At 39.1% G+C, this 20,719-nt stretch overlaps 1 non-coding gene across 1 annotated transcript; it reads right to left on the bottom strand.

Moving 5' to 3' along the window:
* Positions 1-1,037: 1,037 nt before the first annotated feature.
* On the bottom strand, positions 1,038-1,140 carry LOC149813140 (small nucleolar RNA R71). The gene has a single exon (XR_016428433.1). It is a non-coding gene; the product is annotated as a small nucleolar RNA R71 (small nucleolar RNA).
* Positions 1,141-20,719: the final 19,579 nt, after the last annotated feature.

Genomic DNA, 20,719 nt, shown 5'->3' with positions numbered 1-20,719 from the left:
ACTTACCACTTTGTGGAAAGTCGGTTTTTATACTTTTGGTTGACGATTTTCCAAAGTTTTATTGCAAATACTTGTTTTAAAAATATCATTTCAAAATATCAACCAAATTTTGGCGCCGTTGCCGGGGAACGGCGAAATAATTACTTTATTTCTTAGAGTTTGATTTATTAATTTGTTTTAGTTAGTTAATTAGTTGTTTTCTTTTTAGTTAGTAGGATTAGTAAGTGAATATAAGATTAACATAGTTAGTAAATATAGGATTCACGTATTGTGCTTTCTAGGATTCACTTAATTTTCATTCTGCAAGGAGCGATTAGACAGGTGAGTTTTAGAAAAACATAGTTTGTGATTTCCTGTATTTATTTGTTTTAGTATTTTAGAATAGTTACTTTGTTATTTCTTTATTTAGTTATAGTATTCTGACATTGCTAGATAGCATATCTGTTTCTTAGTACTGTTATTTGTTTTATTTACATTTTAGTACTTGTGTTAGTTTATATTTAGATTTAGATCGTTTGCTTACATCTAGTCTTAGTACCAGTGTATGCAGGGGCGACGAGGTTTAGGAACTCCATTACACCCATTTGTTGACAACCCAGAGAGAATTTTACATTCTCATAGAAGTTCGACAACAATGGCTGACATGGATCCTCCACCTCCACCCCCAGTTTATCCACGCCCTCTGCGGGAATACTTCATTCCCATAGACTATGTTCAGGCATCCAGCATTCGGAGACCCGATGTAGGAGCACCTCATTACGAGATTAAGGCCAGCGTTATTCAGATGCTTCCATCCTTTTATGGCCTTAGTCATGAAGATCCCTACAGACATTTAGATGAATTCCTCGAAATCTGTTCTACTGTGAAGATACAAAATTTCGATGATGATGCTTTGAGGTTGACTCTATTCCCCTTTTCATTGAAGGACAAAGCCAAGTATTGGCTAAAGTCCTTAGATTCTGTAGAAATAGAGTCCTGGGATCAATTGCAACAGGAGTTTCTTTGGAAATACTTTCCCATTGGTCGTACGAACCAATATCGTAGAGCCATCACTAGCTTTTCAGAGCTAGATGGTGAGCGCTTTCATGAGACCTGGGAGAGAATGAAGGATCTCCTCAGGAAATGTCCCCATCATCAGGTGCCGAAATGGCAACTGGTGCAGAGCTTCTATGATGGATTGTCTGACAAGAATCGTCAGATGATCGACTCTTCATGTGGAGGGACATTCATGCTGAAGAGCGAGGATGAAGCATGGAGGTTATTTGATACATTGGCCGAGAATTCCCTTCACCATGCTTCGAGCTCTCATTCGGATAGAGCCACACCCAGCATTCAGAAGAAAGCTGGTGTTCTTGAGATTGGTCCATCTACTGCACTACAGTGCAAGGTAGACATGATTGCTCAGAAGCTGGACCAGCTTCTCTCAGGACCATCCACTACACAGTAGGTGTGTACTCTTTGTGTTAGTCCGGCACACGATATCACTGAGTGCCTTTCGGCATCTCAGTACCCTGAATTTGTTCAAGAACAAGTTCAGGCAGCTCAGGGTTACGTCAGACCGCCGAATAACCCATTTTCATCGACATATAATCCGGGTTGGCGTAACCATCCCAATTTTTCATGGAAGAATCCACAGTCTTCCATGCAGATGCCTACATCCTCTCAGCCGGTTCGGCAGCCATCTTTTACTCAGTCATTTCAAAGACCGAACTATTCTCAGTCTTCTTCTTCTTCAGTCACTCCCCCGATTCAGCAGGAGTCTGCCCCACAGACATTATTTGAGGAGAGACTTCTCCAGGCATTCCAAGAGGTGAAAACCAATAATCAGAACGCCTTCGATAAGTGTAGCCAGATATTGAGCTCACATACGCAGTCCATTGCGAAGTTAGAGTCGCAAATGGGACAGTTAGCTGAGGCTATCAGTAGAAGACCTGAGGGTACATTACCAAGTCAGGCTGTCATGAACCCGAAGGGCAAGGACCAGATGACTGGAGGCCTGTTTCATACTGAGACACAACAGCAGGCCAAATCTGTTATGACCCTGACGAGTGGACGTGAGTATCATGTCGAGAGTAGAGAAAGAGATAGTAGAGAGAGGATAGAGGAGCCAAAGACCATTGTTTCACCTACGTCGGCTCAGCCATCATTATCATCCCCATCCTCAGCTTCATCTTCATCTTCATCATCATCATCATCTTCATCTTCAGTGCAGAAGAAGGATAGGAGTGAGGCTTCTCACAAAGAGAAGGAACCACCCGAGTATACTCCCCCACCACCCTTTCCCAAAGCATTAGAGTCTCCTGGATATAGAGGGAAGCAAGGTGCGAAGATCCAGGACATGCTTGACATATTCAAGCATGTGCAGATCAATCTACCTTTGCTCGATGCGATTCAGCAGGTGCCGATATATGCCAAATTTCTGAAGGAACTATGTACGCATAAGCGGAAATCTAGAGAGAGAGTTCCTAACAGGGTCCATCTGACTGAGCAGGTGAGTTCAGTACTTCAGCATTAAACACCACCAAAGCTCAAGGACCCTGGAGCCCCGATCATTGCGTGTACCATAGGGAACATCCGGATAGAACGCGCATTGCTCGACCTTGGAGCAAGCGTGAACATTCTGCCTGGATATTTCTTTGATTCTTTCAGGCTAGGAGAGATGAGATCGACTCCGATTACACTGCAGCTGGCAGATCGTTCTGTCAAGGTACCGAGAGGTGTTTTGGAGGACGTGCTAGTTAAAGTGGATGATTTTTATTTCCCAGTTGATTTCATTATTCTTGATATGGAAGGAGTGGATAGCCAGCATCATACTCCGATCATCTTAGGCAGACCATTCTTGGTGACTGCCTATGCGTGCATCAACTGTAGGACCGAAGCCATGGATCTCTCATTCGGCAATAGGAAAGTCAAGCTGAATATTTTCAATGCTGCGATGGGACCAGCAGGAGACATGGACTGCTTTCATGTAGATATTGCTCATGAGTTAGTGGAGGAGCAGCCTGAGTTGTATATTACTGAAGATTCTTTAGATCTGTACCATATAGAGAAGAATAGTGGTGTAGATAGTGTAGATGTGTCTAGAGTGTCGTCAGAGAGACCACCTTGGGGAGCTGTCAGAGAGCCTCTCCCACCACTTACGGAGACCCCCGCCAAATCCTCGATCGAGTCACCTCCGAAACTCGAGTTGAAACCCTTACCGGATTCACTCAAGTATGCTTATCTAGGAGGCAATGAGACTCTGCCTGTGATCATCTAGTCCCTACTCACTGAGGAGCAGAAACAGAGATTGCTGATTATTCTTCGAGAGCACAAGGCAGCGATTGGCTGGGGAGTTTCTGATCTGAAGGGGATTGATCCTTCATTCTGCATGCATAGAATACATTATGATAAGGAAGTCAAGCCATTTAGGGATATGCAGAGAAGGCTAAATCCCAACATGAAGGAAGTGGTGAAGAACGAGGTGATGAAGTGGTTGGATGCCGGAATCATTTACCCTATTTCTGATAGCCAGTGGGTCAGTCCGATTCAGGTTGTGTCGAAGAAGTCAGGACTCACTGTGGTTGAGAACAAGAAGGGTGAGAGGATTCCGATAAGGACCACTACAGGGTGGCGAGTCTGTATCGATTATCGAAAGCTAAATGTGGCAACTAGGAAAGATCATTTCCCATTACCATTCATTGATCAAATCTTAAAGAGACTCGCAGGACAGAGATACTACTGTTTTCTAGATGGATATTCAGGATACAATCAGGTAGCTGTCCATCCTGACGACCAGGAGAAGACTACGTTTATATGTCCTTATGGCACCTTCGCATTCAGACGTATGCCGTTCGGGCTCTGCAATGTTATTTGAACTCCATTCCTATTTGTCTTTGTTTCTAACTGGTTAGTTCGGCCACTTTTCAGAGGTGCATGCTTGCTATCTTCTCGGACATGATTGATGACGTGATAGAAGTTTTCATGGATGACTTTTCAGTGTATGGCTCCTCTTTTGAAGATTGCCTCCAAAAATGTACTCGAGTATTGAGTAGGTGTGCGGAGACCAATCTCGTCCTGAGTTGGGAAAAGAGCCATTTTATGGTCCAGGACAGGATTGTGCTCGGACACATTGTGTCCAAGCGAGGCATTGAGGTTGACAGAGCGAAGGTGGAATCCATCTCCCGTTTGACTCCACCCACCTCTGTGAGACAGATTCGATCATTCTTAGGGCATGCGGGATTTTATAGGCGGTTCATAAATGATTTCAGCAAAATTTCTCGACCGCTTTGCACTTTATTGGAGAAAGATCAACCCTTTGTTTTTGGTGAGGATTGTATGAAGGCCTTTGAGATTCTCAAAGAGGCCTTAATTACTGCGCCCATTTTGAGACCTCCGGATTGGACTCTCCCATTTGAGATTATGTGCGATGCATCTGATTATGCAATGGGGGCTATTTTAGGACAACGCATTGATAGGAAGCCCTATGTGATCTACTATGCGAGTAGAACTCTGTATGATGCTCAGATGAATTATACTACGACAGAGAAGGAACTACTTGCCATAGTTTTCGCATTGGATAAGTTTAGATCCTATTTACTCGGTTCGAAGGTGGTTGTCTATTCTAACCATGCTGCATTGAAATATCTGTTGAATAAGAAAGACACCAAACCGAGATTGATTCGTTGGGTTCTACTACTACAAGAGTTTGATCTCGAGATTCGAGATAAGAAGGGAAACGAGAATGTAGTAGTAGATCACCTGTCCAGACTGATCGTGGAGACCAGGCAGGATCAGAGGCCGATCAGTGATTCTTTCCCCGACAAGCAGATCATGTCAGTCAGTACACCGCAGTTACCCTGGTTTGCAGATATTGTGAACTATCTGGTTTCGAGGCAGATACCTGAGCATTGGAATAAGAATGAGCGTGAGAGATTCCTATCTCAGGTGAGGCACTATTATTGGGATGAACCAGAGTTGTTCAAATACTGTGCGGATCAGATCATTAGGAGATGTGTTCCGGAGGAAGAGTACCAATCCATTCTGAATTTTTCCCATTCATTAGCCTGTGGAGGGCATTTTAGTAGTAGGAAGATGACTGCAAAGGTTTTGCAGTCAGGATTTTATTGGCCCACACTCCACAGGGATGCTCATGAGTTCTGTAGGCGATGTCTTTGATGTCAGCAGATTGAGAACATGTCCAAGAGGGATATGATGCCCTTGCTTCCGATTTTGATAGTCGAGATTTTTGATGTTTGGGGCATTGATTTCATGGGACCATTTCCGCCTTCATTCAGAAATTTATACATTCTGGTGGCGGTTGATTATGTGTCCAAATGGGTCGAGGTTGTGGCAACCAAGACCAATGATCATAGAGTAGTGCTTAAGTTCATTAAGCACAACATTTTCAGTCGTTTTGGTGTGCCACGTGCGATGATTAGTGATGGTGGCAAGCATTTTAGGAATGTACAGATAGCTTCTCTTCTGAGGAGATATTCTGTCAATCATAGATTCACCACTCTGTATCATCCGCAGACTAGTGGACAGGTTGAAGTGTCCAATAGGGAGATTAAGCGAATTTTAGAAAAGACAGTTCGCCCGGACCGCAAGGATTGGTCCCAGCGCTTAGATGATGCACTTTGGGCATATAGAACTGCAGTCAAGACTCCCATTGGCATGTCCCTGTATCGCCTTGTATTCGGGAAAGCATGGCATCTTCCTGTCGAGCTAGAGCATAAAGCGTACTGGGCTATCAAGAAATTGAATTTTGACCTCACCCAGGCTGGCAAAGAGAGAGCACTGCAGCTCTCAGAATTAGAGGAACTCAGGAATGATGCGTATGAGAATGCCAAATTATACAAAGCTTGCACGAAAGCATTTCATGATAAGCATATTGTCAGGAAAGTGTTTGAGCCAGATCAAAAAGTGTGGCTATACAATTCTCGTTTGCATTTATTCCCAGGGAAATTGAGATCGAGATGGACAGGTCCTTACATTGTGAAAGAAGTATTTCCCCATGGAGCAGTAACATTATTCGATCCTATGACCCAAGGTACATTCAAGGTGAATGGGCAAAGATTGAAGCCTTTTATTTCAGATTCCTTGCAGGATGGTGAGTGTGAGATAGTGCATCTCATAAAGGCATGAGGATTCAACTAGAGGGATGTATAATATGTACACTAGTTTATTTTTCATTTCAGTATTTTTCTTTAGTCAGTATTTCATTTTATATGTGCTAACATTTGTTTTGATGTATGCAGGATGAGTCTAACACTTAGTGTATCAGTTACCAGGTGCATGGAAGAGCTTTCAAAGAATTCAAAGATCAGATGAAAGTCAACTTCAGAAGCTCAGAGCAAATCAGGTTGTATCTATCCTTTCTCCCATATTTTTGTTAGTGTCTTTTAGTGTGCATTTGCATTACATTTTTATTTATTTTGTATGACACTAGGGACAGTGTCATTCAAGCATGGGGGGATGGTTTAGATGCACGCACACAAAAATGTCAAATTTTTTTTTCTGACTGGTAATTAAAGTAGGCATTTGAGAACAAGTTGTAGCGTATATGATTGTTTTTGGCATAATCTAACAGTTTATAAATTTTTAAGCCCCATAATTTTTTTTTTCTGTACTGAGTCAAATAGAGTAGTTGTTTATGAGAAAATTCAAAGAAAAGATAGTATTTGATTGTTAGAAAATTTTGAATCACTTTAGTATAAGTATGCACAGTATGTTTTGTGAAAGAAATAAGCAATGGAAAGATGTGTTTGAAAAATGAGTTTAAAAGAGTAGAGCTACGTTTAGTTGTTGATGTCTTCGTGAATCCTAGTAGTGGAACTCAGACACGAGATGAAATATTTGAGTATCTTAACGAAAAGGATAACGAAGGAGATCATCTTCTTGTCTAGTTGATATCTGTGGCCTTTGTAGTTCGAGTAAGTAGAATCTGAAGGGTGTTTTACACCTGGTGCCCCAAAGCCAGCTGGTTTGGGAGCCACCGGTTCGAAAGCTTGTTACATGGACAGCATAGAAAGCCTAAGAGATAGAAACATTGCACAAGACGAGAGGAAGACTATACGTAAACTATTAGAATAGAAGGTCTAATGACTCGAGCAATTAAGTCTGAGGGATACTTTGTATCTAGTGCCCTAAGGTCGACCGACTTGGGAGTCACTGACCCAAAGCTCGCTACACGGGTCACGAAAACTGACTATTCGAAATAGTGCTCATGTGAGAAGAATGCTTAAGAGAACAAATTGGAAAAAGGGTGAAAAATGAATGAAAGAAAAAGATAATGTGCTGTATGAGAAAATTTTCATTGCTTAGGCGTATATGTGTATTACTGTGCAGAAAATATACAAGTGAGAATAAATGAGTAAAACATGAGAATACTTGACTTTCTAAGAAAAATCATAAATTAGCTACAATATTAGAAAAGTGAAGGAAAAAGAATTTTTACTGTGGTGGCATGAGATTTTTAAACTTGTTTTGAGAATGTCAATTACATGAAATATTTGTTACAACTGCATTCTTAAGAGCCTAATATTTGTGAAAGATCATCCTCGCATTTCATTGATGTTTGTGGGTAGCATCTCTGCAAACCCTCACGAGATCTTACTCGTCCACTAGTGTAAGCTAGGGATTTAAAGGGCTTGTTGCATACGCTAAATGCAACCGTGATTCCTACGAAAGTGAGTTAGTTTTATGCATTCATGCTTAGCATTTCTTGTCTTCGTTGCAGAGCATAATTAGGGTTTGTTAAGGGAATAACAACCATTCAAGCATGGGGGTATTTGATGATGCATGAAATGCACATCATGTTAATAAGTTTTTCATGCATTTTGTAATAAGTTTAAGGTTTTAAACCCATGTTTAGATGTATTTTGATAGTAAGGGGTTATGGTTCGAATTTCAGAAAAATTGGAGTTAAAATAAGAGAGTTATGGCTATTTCAGTGTTTGGGCATGGATTTCGAGGTGGATCGGATCCATATCCGACCCAATTAGGTTATTTGGATTTTGGATCAACCCTTAGAAAGCCCAAAACCCAACCCACACGTCGATTCATATCCAATTCAAAAAGTTTTGCAGAAAACCCCCCAGAAAGTGGCGCCTAGCAAATTTTATTTTTTTAACCTTCTTTCTGAAAAATGTCCAAATTATAAATAGTTTTTTTTGAAGAACCCTAGGCGTCTTTGGCCTTGTTTGGACGCCCCTTGCAGTAATTCTACTCCAGCAGCTCCTTCCTCTCCTTCCTCCCACGTTTTGGCCATTGAAGACCGGTCTATGCTTGGGTTTCAAGCATATTTCGATCCCCCTTGTGTTTTCTTTTCATTTCTTCCTTTTTCCTTGCTGTATTGTCACCATTTTTCTGTACTTTTGCAGGTGTAGCAGAGGTGGAGACTACTAACCTTGTGTGGGAGTGCGAAACACACCAACAAGGTGAGCCGGCCCTACCTCTATCCGGCTTTCTACCCCCTCCGATCGAGAATCGGCGCATAATCCATCTTCGATGGATCTCCAACGTGTAGCAGCTGCAAAGGTGCTTTTTTTTTTGTGAAGACCAGCATTCTCGAACTGTTTGGAATGTCCAACTCCAGCCACGGTCCGCTCTTCTTCATCCCTTCGGTCGTCGGATCTTCCAAGAGGTAGGTCTTCTTCTTCCTTCTCTTCTAGCTAAAACCGAATTGAGTGTTGATCTTATTTTCTTATTTTCTTGAGTGTTTCTTGTTTTTCTTTGTTTTCAACTTTAGAATAGATTTCGTGCATAGGCCAGCGCGTTAGCTTAGGATTATTTTTTTGATTGTTTCATTTGAATCGAGTTTTTAGATTTTTTTCATCCTTTTTATTAAAATCGGCTAGATCTTCATCTAGCCGATTCTTGAAGTTTGTCATAGGTGTTTGTGGGTCTGTTCTATTGGAAATCAAATTATAAAATTTCATTTTGATTCATTGTATTCGTAGGATTTGATTGTGTCTTGTTTGCTTTCATTTTTGAAAAAGAAAAAAAAATCGGCTAGATTTATTCTAGCCGATCTTTGCATTTTCATTAAAAGTGTGTGTAGAGGTTGGTAAAATCGTGTGGTGGCTGTGTGTTTTGGATATTAACAGCAGCATAAAGTTGTGTTAGTTCATCTCATTCATTTAGGATAGTTCTAAATAATTGTTTTTATCATCTTGTGTTTTTGGTGTTTTGAATCTATTGAAAACAATTACAAAAATCGAATTTTCATTTCTTTATGTTTCTAAATAAATTCCAGCATAGTGTTGTTCATGTTTGCATTTGTGTAATTAGGAGTTCTTTTTATTATATTTTAATTTAGTTTATCAAAATAGTGGTTACTTAGTAAAATCGTGTTTTGTTAGTTTATGTTTTTATTTTTATTTTTTTTATTGGTCTTCTTCTTCCCCAAGGTGGGGCGGCAGCCATTAGAGCTCCCATTGAGCTCTAGGCTATTTTTGATAATTAGTAATTGCAATTAGTTAGGTTTAATTTAGGTTGTCTAGATTCAATGTATTAGGGTTTTCTTTCCTAGCCGTTTTTAGGGATCATATAGGTAAGTTTTGGAATTAGGTTAGCATTTACTTTTAGGAAATCGTGTTTTTCAAATTAGATCTTTTCATTACTCTAGATAGATTTTAAATTCTTTAGTTTAAATAGCCTCAATTAGTGTAGACGATTTTTGAGAAGGGAGGCAATTAATACATTGAAATTTGGAAAGTTTTGGAAAGAGTAAGTTTTAAAAATCGTGTAGGGTATTTAAGGAAGGAATTAAGTCTTGATTGCTTTTTAATAGGGAGTTACGAATGGAGATTTGAAAAGAGATTTTGAAAATCAATTGGATTTCCAAAGTGGGTGGGTATGGTTTCAAGAAAGAATTAATTGCATTTAATTTCTGGTTTGTAAAGCCAAAATCGTGTATCTATCTAGGTTGGACGGTTTGACTTCTCCAAAAAGGAATTAATATCCATTAAAGATTTTCACTCACCTTGGGTTTGGAAATTACATTGATCCAATTTTCCAAATTAGATTTAAAAGATAATTAATGTTGTAACTCCCCATTAGAAGGACGATTTTTGGACTTCTCCATTTCCAAAATTATCTTTGAATTTTTATTGGGTGCCTATCCTTCTAACCGACCTTAGTCAAGTTAACCCAACCTCCACCTAAGTCAACCGAGCCTTAGCCCAAGTCAAAACCCTAGGTTAAGCCTAGTTGAGTCAAACCTAATCCCTACCTAACCCAACTCGAGCCTAGTCAAACTTAACCCAAGCTTAGGTCAACCAAAACCAAGACCTAACCCTAGTCAAGTCTTAGTCCAACCTAAGGTGAGTCAAGACCAAGCCTAGCCTAAGTCAAAGTCAAGACCAAACCTAGGTCGAATCAACCCTAGTCCAAGTCAAACCTAATCTAGGTCAAACCTAGGTCGAGTCAACCTTAGTCCGAGCCCACCTTATCCAACCTAACCTAGTCAAAGCCGATCCTAGTCCAAGTCAAAGACCAAGATATAACCCTAGTCAAGACTTAGTCAACCTTAACCTAAGTCTAGGTCAACCGAGCCCACCTAAACCAAACCAACCTTAGTTGACTAAATCAATCCTAAACCGAGTCCAACCTAGTCTTAGTGAACCTAACCAAGTCAAAATCTAACCCTAAACTGAGTCCTAGTTCAACCCATGGTGAGTCAAGACCGAACCTTGTCCAAGTCGAGTCAACCTTAGCCCAAGCCTATCTCTCCCAACCTAACTCAAGCCAAGCTCAGTTGAGTCAACCGAGTGAACCCTAACCCTATCCTTGTTCTTTAGTGGATTTAATGTCATTTAGATGTTATTTATTTTGATTTTAGGTTAAGTAGTTTAGTATTTGATTTAGTCTAGTGTAGAAGTGTGTGTGCATGTATTGTATTTGTTTTGTGTGTGTGAGCTGTGTTTTGTGATTGTTTTATTGGTAGTTAGTTATTATTTAACTTAGTAGTTCGAATTGCATTCCCTTGAGTAGCATAGTTGCATTTGCATCATTAGTCAACGTAGTTTTAGTCACAATTTGCTTATCGTATTTTGTTCGTCATGCATTTAGTGTAATTATAATACTCATCTGCATATACACTGTTATACAGTGTCATTTAGATTGCATTAGGTTTAATTTGCTTTCTATAGTATTTAAATAGACTCATAAAGTGAATAGTGCACTCAAACAAACACCCGATTTTTGCCCTGTCGCACAAGCGTTATTTTCTGTGCAAAAATTCCGTGTTTTCCAAAAAATATTTTTCGGTTCACTTTAGTGGCGTGTTATCTGACTGAAGACCAAATTTCAGCTCTTTCGGAGTTGATTTGGTCTGATTTTTAAGCGTTTTGCGAAAACCGCTTTTTCTGGATTTTAAATTACAGGACTTTCGATATCCTGATTTTTCTTAGATTTGAAACGCTTATATATGGAGTTCCAGATATCGTTTTTTCATTCTGTAAAAACTGTCAGATTGTTTAATCTGTCAGTTGCAGAACAAAATAAATTTCGGGAAAATCGGACCTCTTTTGCCTTGTCAAACAGTGGTTTTCCGATAACTTGTCAGAAAGCTATTTTGCACTAGTTAGGGGCAGTTTCGAAATTTCATTAGTTTCGGCATTTTAGACCTGTTTTCAGTAGTTTATGTATTTTAGGAGCTGCATAATCATCATACAGCATTAGTAGAATTAATTTAGTTAATTTTAGAATTAGTTTAGTATTTTATTTAATTATTGTCTGATAAGTAGCATTTGTTTTATTATTTTCATAAAATTAGAATTAGTTTTAGTTATTGTTTGCATTGTTAGATTAGAATACTAACTTTTTATTTCTCTGCATTTTTAGGTTGAAAAGCATATTTAGTTTCCAGGGTTATAGTCCAAGTACGAAGAGTGAATAATTGGCGAAAAGACGGAAATACCCTTGGTGTGGAGCAGAAGACTTTGTGCTGTTTTATTTTCATTTTAGTGATTAATTGTAGTTGTATTAACTTTATAATTATAGATTGATATTTGTAATTAATAAATTAAATTTTCTAGAAATATCTTGATTAATTCCTGTTCCCTGAATATTCGACCCGTACTTACCACTTTGTGGAAAGTCGGTTTTTATACTTTTGGTTGACGATTTTCCAAAGTTTTATTGAAAATACTTGTTTTAAAAATAACATTTCAAAATATCAACCAATCATCATGAGGGTTGATTTTGAAAACGAATTGGTTTAACAATAATTTTGGAAAAGAAAATCAACACAAGGGTTGATTATAAAAGATAATGGTTCGAAACCAAGTTAAGAAAAGAAGATCACTGCGATGGTTGATTTTTGAAAAAGATTGAACCGAAATATTAAACTTTTGGGTGATCATAATGAAGATGTTTGTAGAAAATTTTCAAGAATTTCATGATTTTTGAAAAACCCTCATAGGTAATTTCATTTCTCTCATAAATTGCCCCTCATCTTGAAAAGAATGGGCAAAGAAGATTCTTCAAAACGAAAACAGGTGCCCTAATGGGGCAAAAGAAAGAAGTATTTGATGAAGAAAATTGACATTTTATTGATAAGCAGAACTGATAACAAAAGGACTGTCTATTTATAAGCACTCGACCAAAAGGTTGCAAAAACTAGGCGGACTTGCCCTTACGAGGTGACTGGCAAAACGAAAGAAAAAAAAACAGGAAACTTTGGCATTATCAACTTTCTGAATGATCTGGGAAAGGCTTGGTGAGGATGGTCATCTCGTCTTCTTCTTCATCTTCAGCAAGGAGGCTCTTGTCAATGCAATCCTGAACAATATTTTTGAAGACAAAACAATGATCGATGTCATGCCCCACTGCCCGATGGAACTTGCAAAACTGATTCTTGAACCTTCCCATGATGGTAGGAGGAGTTGTGGACTTTGGGAGCTTCACTAATTCCTTAGTCACCATGAATTCAAGGGCTTCTTCGAGTGTTTGTTTGAGAGAAGTGAACACACGATCATTACTCCAACCTTCACGCTTTATCTTTTCCTTTTGTGGAAAGTTGGGCTGAGATAGCTTGCTATTCTGCCTTTCCTCTCGATCTGCATGGTTGCCCTTACTACTTTTGTTATCATTGCGACTGATGTTGGCCGAGGAGGTGAAATTTGCCTTTTTCTTTGAATCTAGATTGTTCTTGACGAGGGTGATACCATCGTAGACACCGTTCTCCAACCCCATCTCGAGCCACTCGGCTCGTTCAGTAAGCTCTATGAAAGACTTGGAAGGCGAGGTGGAGATAAGACTTCTCAAAGGCTGTGAAAAGTTGTTGAGGATAAGTGATAAAGCATGTCTCTCTGATATAGGATCCCTCATTTTGTTGCAGGTCTCTCTCCATCTGCGAATGAAGTCCCTTGCCTTTTCATTTTCATTCTGCCTTAGATTGCAGAGATGGCTCAATGTTGGGAGTGCTTCAGTATTGAACAGAAATCGCTCAATGAATAGGTTGACCACCTTATCGAATTCTTGCAGCTCGATTGGATTGATATGCTCAGATTACCACTTGGCGGCAGTGCCTTCTAGGCTACGAGAAAAACAGAGAAATAGGACCCTATTGTCTCTCTTGAATTTGGAGCATTCAACGAAGAACATGGCGAGGTGGGCTTTGGGATCACCAGAACCATCGAATTTGATGAACTTGCGAGGAAAGTTCTCTAGATCTTCATCCCCTTCGAGGCCATCATAGAAGTCCTCGCTAGTGAAGACTTTTTTGCCTTTATCCCGAACCTGTAGATCTTTGACTATCTTGGCCATTTCTTTTAATTGTGCTTGAAGCGGTTTTTCTATTGCTTGGCCCTTTGGTTTGCGAGTTGCTCCATGAATGATCTCGCATTCTTCCTCGGTATCATCTGTTGATTCTTCTTCGTCCGAAGTATCTTGAACATGCTCCTTGGTTGATTTATTGGCCACACAATCTCTAATTTTTTGACTGAATGGATTTTTGTCTGAGTTGGTGCCAGCCTGCTCACTCATCATCCTCTTCATCATTTTCTGAAACATCGCGTACATCTGAGGATCTATGCCATCGTCCTCTTTCTGCTGTTTTTGACTTCTGACGGGTCGCGGGGAGCCCATCTCTTCTTTTGAGGCTGAGGAGTACTGTGGTCATGTGGTTCTTCTTCCTGACCTTGTTCGAACCATCAAATGCTGTGGATGCTCTCTGCAGAATAAAGTCTTTATTAGACTCTGAGGGAATTTTGGATTGGGAGGAAAATGATTATTGACGATATGGTAAACAATTGGAAGAATATCTCATTACTAGGGATGGAGTCGCCGCTGAAATCACGACAATTGTGTTGTCATTCTTTGTAAGAGAAATAACAACGGAAAATGTGCCTTGTTACCTAGGCGAGGTCGTCAACCACGAGGAAAAACACCATTTTGAAGGAAAGAGATATCTTTTGCGAAAACAATCCGAAAATGGATTTAGAATAAGGAGAAGGCAAGTGGGTAAACAATTTCCACCACAATAATCAAAGTATGCCTGAGGAAAATAAGATGAAGAATTTTGCAAATAGACAAAAGGATTGAAAATCCAATGAGAGAAAACATATGGTTTTGGAAAATTGTAGGCAGGATAAAAATGCAGCTGGAAATTCGAGATCCAGTAGAACGGGAGAATAGAAAATCACCTGGAGTTTTGAAAGAAATTGGATATTTGGGAAAATCATCCAGGGTTTGAGAAAATAAAGGAAAACGTGAGAAATATGGAAATTTAAAAAATATTTTTGGGAAAATGTAAGAAAATAGAGGTAACATACGAACAATCACATCCTGCATAAACATTTATGCACATACAACACTCCCTAAAAGGCTGACTCTAGATGCATTATTTTGAAAACAGCTCTAGGATCCTAATCCTAACTCTAGGTTCAGATCATCTTTATCCAATCCAGTTATGTCGATATACCCGAACCGAAATCTGAGGTACGTGGCATATAATTTCAACACTGGTTCTAAGGTAAGGTTTTCCAACATCCTTGAGCGCCTACCGATATACTTCGGACTGTGGCCCGCGGTACGTGGTAGGGGGGTGTTAACCCAAATAATTGGCCCAGTTGTGAGGCTCTGTCCCGAACTAGGGTTTTGGAAGAGAGCCCAACAACGTGAAGACCGGGTAATGATAGGTAATGGAGATTTTGAAAAAATGATCACATGCAAGAAATAGAGGGCTCTAAATCCTAGAGAGGTAGATTTTGAAAACTTTGAAGAAGCATACACTGTTGGCATTCAGATCCTAAATTGAGGAGAGTTATGTTTAGACCTAAGTCTATGTGAGCATGAAAATATCTCCTCAATCTGGTCCTACCAAACCATGCCTAGTCTATATGCAATCAATGTCAGCTAGGTCAGAATCTAGGCTCCTAGGTTCGCATGATATCAAAATAAAAGAGCTGACATTTTGTGAACATAATTTCGATAATTGAACTAAGTCAAGCATAATTCTGATCAGACAAGGACAGGTCCCATCTCGGTCGCCAAACCTGTTATCGTCGCAAAATTTTTCCCGTCTTCCCTTCCCTGCGGAAGAGAGAAGGGAAGGGAAGACTTAGTACAATCATCGAAATTGTGTTCTATCCTAAATGCACAGAGAATTCAGGCATGTGCTATGAAGTTTTGTAAAATGTAACTTGGAAAGACATGATGTATGCTCAGAAAAGGTTTTGGAGTTGGAAATAGTTCTAAGGCAAATGCTGGAAATCAATTTCTCAGGAAAACTCATGTGAAAGAGGTTTTGAAATCATGAGAAAGTTCATAAAGATGTGGGAAAATCATGAATGGATGAAAATCCTAAGAAAATAGAAGTGATTCTTGAGAAAAAGGTGAACATTTGAAAAGGGAAACACTTCTCAGGAAAACTTGAACTTTGAGAATTTTCTTAGGAAAATGATGGAAATCCTGAGAAAATGGAAAGAATTCTTGAGAAAAAGGTAGACGTTTGAAGGAAAAATGCTTGTCAGGAAAAGCTTCAAGTTTTGAAAGCTTTATTTGGAAAATGATTGAAATTCATTGGAAAATTCTTTGGAGAAGAAAAACTGAACTTGAGAAATTGAAATCCCGAGAATCTTACCCTTGAAATACTTGGAAATCGATTTTGATCTTTGAGAAAAGTGAGAGACTTCTTTTGAAAATCTTGAGAAAATAACATTTTCCATGGAAAACTGTGGAAAAAACTTGACTTGGGAAAATTGATTTTGAAAAATTCTCAGAGTTTCTTGAGAAATCGATTTCTTGAGAACGAAATTTTCTTAAGAAAATCATGAGAAAATCAATGATTTCATGATGCAAATGATATGAGTGAATGAATGCACTTTGAAAGATTTTCTAAGAAATTTGTTGAAAAAATGTGTATTAAGTCAAAATAAATCCTTCACATATTCTGACTGTGGCCATGAATATATTCAGAGTTTAATTGATTTAATGCACAATACTTTGAAAATATTAAAAATATGATGTGTATTTTAAGACAGCCTGAGAGTGTAGGCTCAATGTGACTGGTAGAAAGATGATGGATTTGGGTCTCGTCCATATTCCGACTAGGGACATAAATATGGACTCCACCGAGTCCGTTAACTCTCTAAGAGTTGGTGCACGTGCCATTCATGAACATCCATAGTTCTTTTGAAATAAAATGCATGAATCATAGAAACAAGATATTGCATGAATTTAAACTATATGATATGCATCCTAGTCTAAGCAGAAAATTAAATCTCTTATTCCAAAATTTACATTATTACATCACTAAATAAATGAGATAAAAGAAATGGCAGACTTCAGCCTTTTCTTTTCAATATCCCTGCCAAACTTGAAATAAGGTTAGCTCAAATATGTGGGTTTTCCCAAGATTTTCCAATAATATTACGAATTTATTGGACTTAAATGGATACAAACCCTATTCTCATGCTTCCTTGATATTTGAAATAATGAAAATGCAAGAAATTCAGTAGAAAATAGTTTGAAGTTCGAAATGGTGGTCAAAATGACCAAAATACCCCTAATTATAAAGTTATACCTTTAAAATCAGGGTTTTTTGAAGGAAATTTTGGTAAAAATTGAGATTTTGAAATTCAAATTGAAACAAATGATGGTAAAATGTAGTATGAGGCATGATGACATGCTGCTAAACACATTAAGACTGTAAAATCAGAATTTGACATTTTGGAATTTATCCAAAATAACGAATTTCGCTTGTTTTTCGCTTGGATTCGGGTCCCGTGGGGCCCTGTTTTGATATTATGGCTAAACCAAGCCTCAAATGAATTCCAAATTACACCAAATTAGGTATGAAGCATCTACCTACTCTGATAAACAACCTAGAATGCTAAAAATCATGAAATGATATGATTTGAATGCTAAACTTTAAAGAAAGTCCTAAAAAGGGTGGATTTCGCCTATGGACCCGAACCAAATGCAATGCTTAATATGATAATGCAAAATTTACACCATAAAAACTTCTTATATTTTGCATACTGCTAAAGGACCCGAAATGGAACACTTTTAATTTTTACAGCCTCGGGATTTGAACTATGATGAGTTCGGTAACAGGGATTCGGTTCTGATGGAGGCAAAATCGACCTAATCTAATATAAAATGCTAAACAAATAGAAAACAGCCATGGAAATTTCTGATATTTAACAAAGATACTCACGACACCTACAAGGACAACTTTCATGTTCATGACTTCGGCGTTTAATCAACAGAAACACAGATAAAAATATAACTTTTCATGCCTAAATCAACAGAACATACAAATGTGACAAAACAGGAGACTGACAAGAAAAATCCGAAACAGATATCACCACTGTTCTACAAATCACCAGCTTTCAGATGCAAACAGAGGACATCTCAGACTTAACATTCATTTTTTACAGATTTGGATTTAGATCAATACCCAAAGAGAACCCATCGACCTAAGTCGATCCAAAGTCTCAGAGGCCCAAATCAGGCTCTGACACGTGTCCCGTACTCTCGGATTTTTGTCAGACATTAAAAAAATCAGAAAAATCTGAGAAAATCAGGTTAAAAACTAGACATCCTCAGAACATCTTTCAGATCGAAAATCGGATCTCCCATGAGGGAGATCTCGATTTTATAAGTCAGAAATGAGTTTTTAAAACGCATCCTGGGTAACAAAACCCGACTTATCATTTTGAAAGTTTACCGTAGTAAACAAATTCAAATCCTTCCTAATTTTTGGCACATTTCTAGGGACACCTAAGGGCGCATTCCATGATTTTTTTAGAATTTTTAATGAAAAATAAATGCATGAAATGATGTGTGGACTGACAGACAAAAACAGAGAACTACTGAAATTGAGCAGAATTGAAATAAATGCCTAATTAAACCTAATTAACCTAAAAAAAAACATGCTAAATTAACAAAATAAAATACAAATTAAACTTGGCTAAATGCATGAATGCTAAAAATCATCAAGGAAGTATAATTGTATTTTTATATATGTCTTTTTATGAGAATAGCTCAATTCATCCCTCGGATGAGCTCTTTCTTCAAACGACACATGAATCAAATCATGATATTATGAAATCAAGAGGAAAGGAGGTGCACCTTGCATTTTTATACAGCTTTAAAACTCTCGAGATGGACGGCTACCAAGGGCTTCGTTCATCCTTAGATCCGGACTTCAAATGATTCAAAAAGATCGACCCACGCTTGAATCAAATTGACCACGGCACGAGCAATGTAGATGCTTCACTGCACCTTCTCCACTGAGCCCAAGGGGGGGCGTGAATTCAAAGAGACACACTTGAATTCTAAAAGGGATCTAAGCTGAAGTTCAAAATCAAAATTGGAGTCTAAAATTGGAGTCCCCTAAGCTGGGCGTGAGCCCTTGTATTTGTAGCATTCTTCTGAAAATTTCGAATTTCAAACAGGCTCAATCTGAGCCCTCCATGTGGCGCCATCTCAGGGGTGCTATTTTGATTTTTTTTGAGAAAATAAAATGGGATTTTTGTGGGTGAGACACCTCAGCAGGGGAGTTTGAAAATTTTCAAAATGGTGGCTTGATTTTCTCTGCAGAAGGCTCTCAAATTGCGCCACCTCAGGGGGTGCTCTCTTGGAGTTTGAAATTCAAACTCCTACTTTTCTGAAGGTTCTCATATGGCGCCACCTCATGGAGCTACTTTTAATAAATAAAATAAATATAAAAAATGGAGCCAAGTGGGGTTCTGGAATGGCGCCACCTCAAAAGAGATTCTGAGGTGTAAAGTTGGAAACAGTAGGGGCATGCCACGTGGCGCCACCTCTGAGGAGTTTAAATGTTCAAATTCATGCTTTTTCTGGAGGGAGCAAAGGCTGACATGTGGCGCCACCTCAGGGTGGCTCCACACTGGCATGTGGCAAGAGAATAGGGATGGAAGAAGCAGAATGCGCCACCTCAGAGGGGAGCTTTTTCTATTTTTTCTGATGCAGGGAGGTCTGGACATGTGGCAGTTCAGGATGATTCTGCTTTTGACAAGTGTCAGCTGGCTGGAGGAGTCTTCTCAAATGGCGCCACCTCAGAGGGACATTTGAAATTCAAATGGGATTGGCTCTGGAGGAATGGAGGATGGACATGTGGCGCCACCTCAGGGTGGCTCCTAAAGAGCCATGTGGCAGTTGGGAGGAGCAAAGAACATGTGGCGCCCTCATAGATCATATGGAAAAGGCAGAACTCAGGATTTGCGCCACCTAGACCTTGTCTAAATTGTAGCTTTTTCTGAAGAAGGCCAAGAGTGACCTGTGTTCTCTACTTTTTATGAAGGAAGCTGGAGATGACATGTGTCACCTACTTTTCTGAGAAAAGTAGAGGGAGACATGTAAGATCTACGATTCTAATTTTTGATGTATATTGTGTAATTATATGGAATCGATGAATTTTTATGTTTTGACAATTTTCTAATGATTTGCTTAGTTGAGAATCGGGTAAGTCGCGTAATTTTATTACAAAGAGCAATTTCGGGGAATCTAGAATGAATCTACCTCCGAAACTTTTAGGGTGAGTTTGGAATAGGGTTGTGGTGATACACCCCGAAAATAAGACCCGAGTGACAAAAAAACCTCGTCAGTGCATGCGAATCACGAGTCTTGACCTAATTTTAGACCCAAAACTTAGAATGCTCAATTTTAGCAAACAAGAGGTGATTTCCTTGGGGGGCATTGACCATTCTACGTTAATTACGGATATGGAGAGAACAAAATGAGTTGTTAGAATTAAATTAGCATTTTAATGTGTTGAATAAGCATTCTTTAAAGAAGTACACTATATGCGATTTTGGATTTGGATCCGGGGCTACTAGGAGATCCAAAACCCTGGGACGACCCTACAGTGGACGTCCATGTCCTTGGTTGACCAGCTGGTCAAGGGCTGACCAGCTGGATGGTATTTTTGAAATAATCTTGCATGGCTTTAAAGAATAGGCCTTCATTGGCCATGTGTCTTTCCAACACCCTCATGATGAAGCCTAGGCTCCATCATGAGGGGCGCCATTTTCAAAAGAGAGCCATGGGGTGGCGCCCCATGGCAAATTTGTGATTATTTTCAAAGTCATTTGAATCCTTTCAATCCATTGGGCACGATGGGTGGCAGCCAGGGGCGCCCTTTTGTAAAATTTCAAACTTTTAAGGGCATTTAGTGATGGCATTTTCGAGATTTTTGCAAAGCCTTTTGGAAGGCTTGACATGCATTGGTTGTTGGGGGGCGTGGAGCTCCCCAACCCTC

This window comes from Nuphar pumila, chromosome 16 (assembly GCF_984573655.1).
Source record: "Nuphar pumila chromosome 16, dmNupPumi1.hap1.1, whole genome shotgun sequence".
Classification (NCBI taxonomy): domain Eukaryota; kingdom Viridiplantae; phylum Streptophyta; class Magnoliopsida; order Nymphaeales; family Nymphaeaceae; genus Nuphar; species Nuphar pumila.
Note: the sequence above shows the minus strand (reverse complement) of the source record. Positions and strands in the feature narration are given on the sequence as shown.